The sequence below is a fragment of the Capricornis sumatraensis genome, chromosome X (assembly GCF_032405125.1).
Source record: "Capricornis sumatraensis isolate serow.1 chromosome X, serow.2, whole genome shotgun sequence".
Lineage (NCBI taxonomy): Eukaryota > Metazoa > Chordata > Mammalia > Artiodactyla > Bovidae > Capricornis > Capricornis sumatraensis.
In genome coordinates, this window is record NC_091092.1 from 17,092,545 (window position 1) to 17,096,638 (window position 4,094).

Sequence of the window (4,094 nt, forward strand, 5' to 3'; positions counted from 1 at the left end):
TTGGTGTAAGTGGGGTGTTAAAGTCTCCTACTATTATTCTGTTACTGTTAATTTCTCCTTTTACGTCTGCTAGTGTTTGTCTTATGTATTAAGGTGCTTCTATGTTGGTTGCATAGATATTTACAATTGTTTTGTCTTCCTCTTGGATTGATCCCTTGATCATTTTGTAGTGTCCTTCCTTATCTCTTGTAATCTTCTTTATTTTAAGGTCTATTTTGTCTGATTTGAGGTTTGCTACTCTGGCTTTCTTTTGCTTCCCATTTGCATGGAATGTATTTTTCCATCCTCTCATTTTCAGTCCATATGTGTCTTTAGGTCTGAAGTGAGTTTCTTGTAGACAGCATATATATATTGGTCATGTTTTTGTATCCATTCAGCCAGTCTCTATCTTTTGGTTGGAGCATTTAATCCATTTACATTTAAGGTAATTATTGATATATACATTCCTATTGCCATTTTCTAAATTGTTTGGGGTAGATTTTGTAGATCTTTTTTCTTCTCTTGTATTTCTTGACTATGTAAGTCGCTTTAACATTTGTTGTAAAGCTGGTTTGGTGGTACTGAATTCTCTTAACTTTTGCTTGTCTGAAAAGCTTTTTATTTCTCCACTAATTTTGAATGGAATCCCTGCCAGGTACAGTAATCTTCGTTGTAGATTTTTCCCTTTCAGTATTTTAAATATATCCTGCCATTCCCTTCTGGCCTGTAGAGCTTCTGCTGAAAGATCAGCTGTTGAGCATATAGGGTTTCCCTTGTATGTTACTTATTGCTTCTCCCTTACTGCTTTTAGTATTTTTTCTTTGTATTTAGTCTTTTTAGTTTGGTTAGTATGTGTCTTGGTGTGTTCTTGGGTTTATCCTGTTAAGTGTATGGGGTTTCCTTGTATGTTACTTGTTGCTTCTCCCTTGCTGCTTTTAATATTCTTTCCTTGTTTTGGTCTTTGTTAGTTTGATTAGTACCTGTCTTGGTGTGTTTCTCCTTGGTTTTATCCTGTATGGGACTCTTTTTGCCTCTTGGACTTGATTGACTATTTCCTTTTCCATGTTGGGGAAATTTTCAACTATAATCTCTTCAAAAATTTTCTCATACCTTTTCTTTTTCTCTTCTTCTTCGGGGACCCCTATAATTCAAATGTTGGTGCATTTGATATTGTCCCAGAGGTCTCTGAGACTGTCCTCAGTTCTTTTCATTCTTTTTATTTTATTCTGCTCTTCAGAAGTTATTTCCACCATTTTATCTTCCAGCTCACTGATTTATTCTTCTGCTTCAGATATTCTGCTATTGATTCCTTCTAGAGTATTTTTAAGTTCAGTAATTGTGTTGTTTGCCCCTGTATGTTTGTTCTTTAATTCTTCTAGGTCTTTGTTAATTGATTCTTGCATTTTCTCCATTTTGTTTTCAAGAGTTTTGATCATCTTTACTGTCATTATTATGAATTATTTTTCAGATAGTTTGCCTATTTCCTCATCATTTATTTGGACTTCTGTGTTTCTAGTTTGTTCCTTCATTTGTGTAGTATTTCTCTGCCTGTTCATTTTTTTAAAATTTATTGTGTTTGAGGTCTCCTTTCCCCAGGCCTCAAGGTTGAATTCTTTCTTCCTTTTGGCTTCTGCCCTCCTCAGGTTGGTCCAGTGATTTGTGTAAGCTTCATATAGAATGATATTTGTGCTGAGTTTTTGTTCGTTTATTGTTCCTCTGATGGGCAAGGCTGAGTGAGGTGGTGATTCTGTCTGCTGATGATTTGGTTTGTATTTTTGTTTTGTTTCTTTTAGATGAAGTGTCCTGCACAGGGTGCTACTGATGGTTGGGTGATGCTGGGTCTTGTGTTTAAGTGGTTTCCTTTCTGTGAGTTCTCACTATTTGATACTCTCTAGGGCTAGTTCTCTGGTAGTTTAGAGTCTTGGAGTCAGTGCTCCCACTCCAAAGGCTCAAGGCTTGATCTCTGTTCAGGAATGAAGATTCCACACGTGGTTTGCTAAGAAGTCACTCTGTGGTTCTTTACCTCAGTTTCTCAGTGTTTACATTCTGTGATCATTATTCCCTCTTCTTCCACAAATGAATCACATAGGTGACTCTAGACATTCGAACTGCTAGAGTTTCCGTTTCTTCTAGGATCACTTCCCTGATGTGTAGACCTCAAAAGAGGGAGGGGGATAACAGCCTGGAGCTGTCAGACAGAATCAGCTGAATCCACAGTCTTTTAATTGGGATCATACACCTAGCTTAAGAATTAACAATGTTCAGGTTCTTTATGTCACATGGCAGAAAGAATTCAGTGAGAGACATAGTGATAGGTAAGAAGCAGATTTATTTATAGACAAACACACTCCACAGACAGTGTGAGCTGATCTCAGAAGGCAAAATACCCTGAAATTTGGGGATGTTGTTTTTTACGCTCTGGATCATTTCACAGGCTAATGCATGGAGGGTTATTCCAACTATTTGGGGGAGGAGGGAGGGATTTCCAGGAATTGGGCCACTGCCCATTTTTTGGCCTTTCATGGTTAGTCTCAGAACTGTCATGGCACTGGTGGGTGTGTCATTTACATGCTAATATATTACAATGAACATATAATGAGGTTCAAGGTCCACCAGAAGTTGAATCTTCCACCATCTTGGATCTACTTAATTCTAACCATTTATGTTGTGAACCCAACAGTTATGTCATTCTTTTAAAGGTTGTGCCCTGCTCCCTTCTCTCCTGTTTCAGGTCAATTCAACTAAACAGTTGTGTCATTTCAGAAAGTGGCTGTTGTAGCTGAGCTCCTAAAGTTAGCCCTATATTGTACAAGAAATCATGTATTTAATAAGGCATTTCTGTGAAAACAAAAGAAAACCAAAATTAATGGTTGGAGAAAATCATGAACCTAGTCCTTGAATCCTAAGAGTTGCTAGTCAAGATTTCTAGCATTAGTCTCAAAGTATCTGTAGGGAGCAAAATTTGCCATCTCAAAATATTTCTCTTTGGCATGAGGATAATTTAGGCAGATTATTTTTAAGAAACAGAAGACTCAGGACGTCTTTCTTTTTACCTCTCCCTTAGCTGCCTAAAAACTTTAAGTAAAAGTCATGTTCTTGGAATAGAGCTATCACCAGAGATATCTGCAAAGAATATGGGCTAGAGATGGTGGTCCTAGAGATTAGGATCCACTTTGTGTCCCATTGTCTTTGCATGGTCAAGCAAACATTTTTTTTTTTTTTTACCAAATATTTGTTTTTCCATCTCCATGTCAAATTCCTTCTTCCCCTTTGAAGTCCCCAACCCCTACCCTCAACATCCTCTTCTGTTTTTAACTGAAGAGCATATTTAAGGTGAGAGTTTCAGCCATTTTCATGTATTTCTCAGTTTTCCTGGGTCTCTCCCTTTTTGTACATGTTACTCAACTTTGGTTTGATTTTCTTGTGTTAGTCTGTCTCATGCCAATTTAATTCTTTTTTAAAAAATATTTATTTATTTTTGGCTGCATCATGTCTTAGTTGTGACACATGGGCTTCTCTCTCCAGTTGTAGCATGTAGACTCCAGAGTGCAAGGGCTCAGTATTTGTGGTGCTCAGGCTTAGCTGCCCTGCAGCATGAGGAATCTTAATTCCCCAACCAGGGATCAAACCTGAGTCTCCTGCATTGCAAGGTAGACTCTTAACCACTGTACCACCAGAGAAGTCCCCATGTCAGTTTAATTCTTAGACCAACCAGAGCAATAAGAATTAATCTCCTTGTAACAGGACACAGTTGGAAGCTGGTTATATTACCAAAGCTTGACTTTAAAATCATATTTGAGACAGACAGACATAGATTCAGATATGACCAGACAGCGTAAGGAAACAAAAATTGACTTTATGAAGCTAATAAAGCCCCTTGGAGATATTGGTCTGGTACCTTGCTTACAGGGTTCCCAATAGTCTAACCATATGAGTAAAGAAGGTTGCTTCCTGGCAGATTCCTGCCTATTGAATTTGAAAGTGAAAGTCACAGTCATGTCCTAGTTTTGCAACCCCATGGACTATAGATTCCATGAGATTCTCCAGACCAGAATACTGGAGTGAGTTCAGCCTTTCCCTTCTCCAGGGGATCTTCCTAACCCAGGGATTGAACC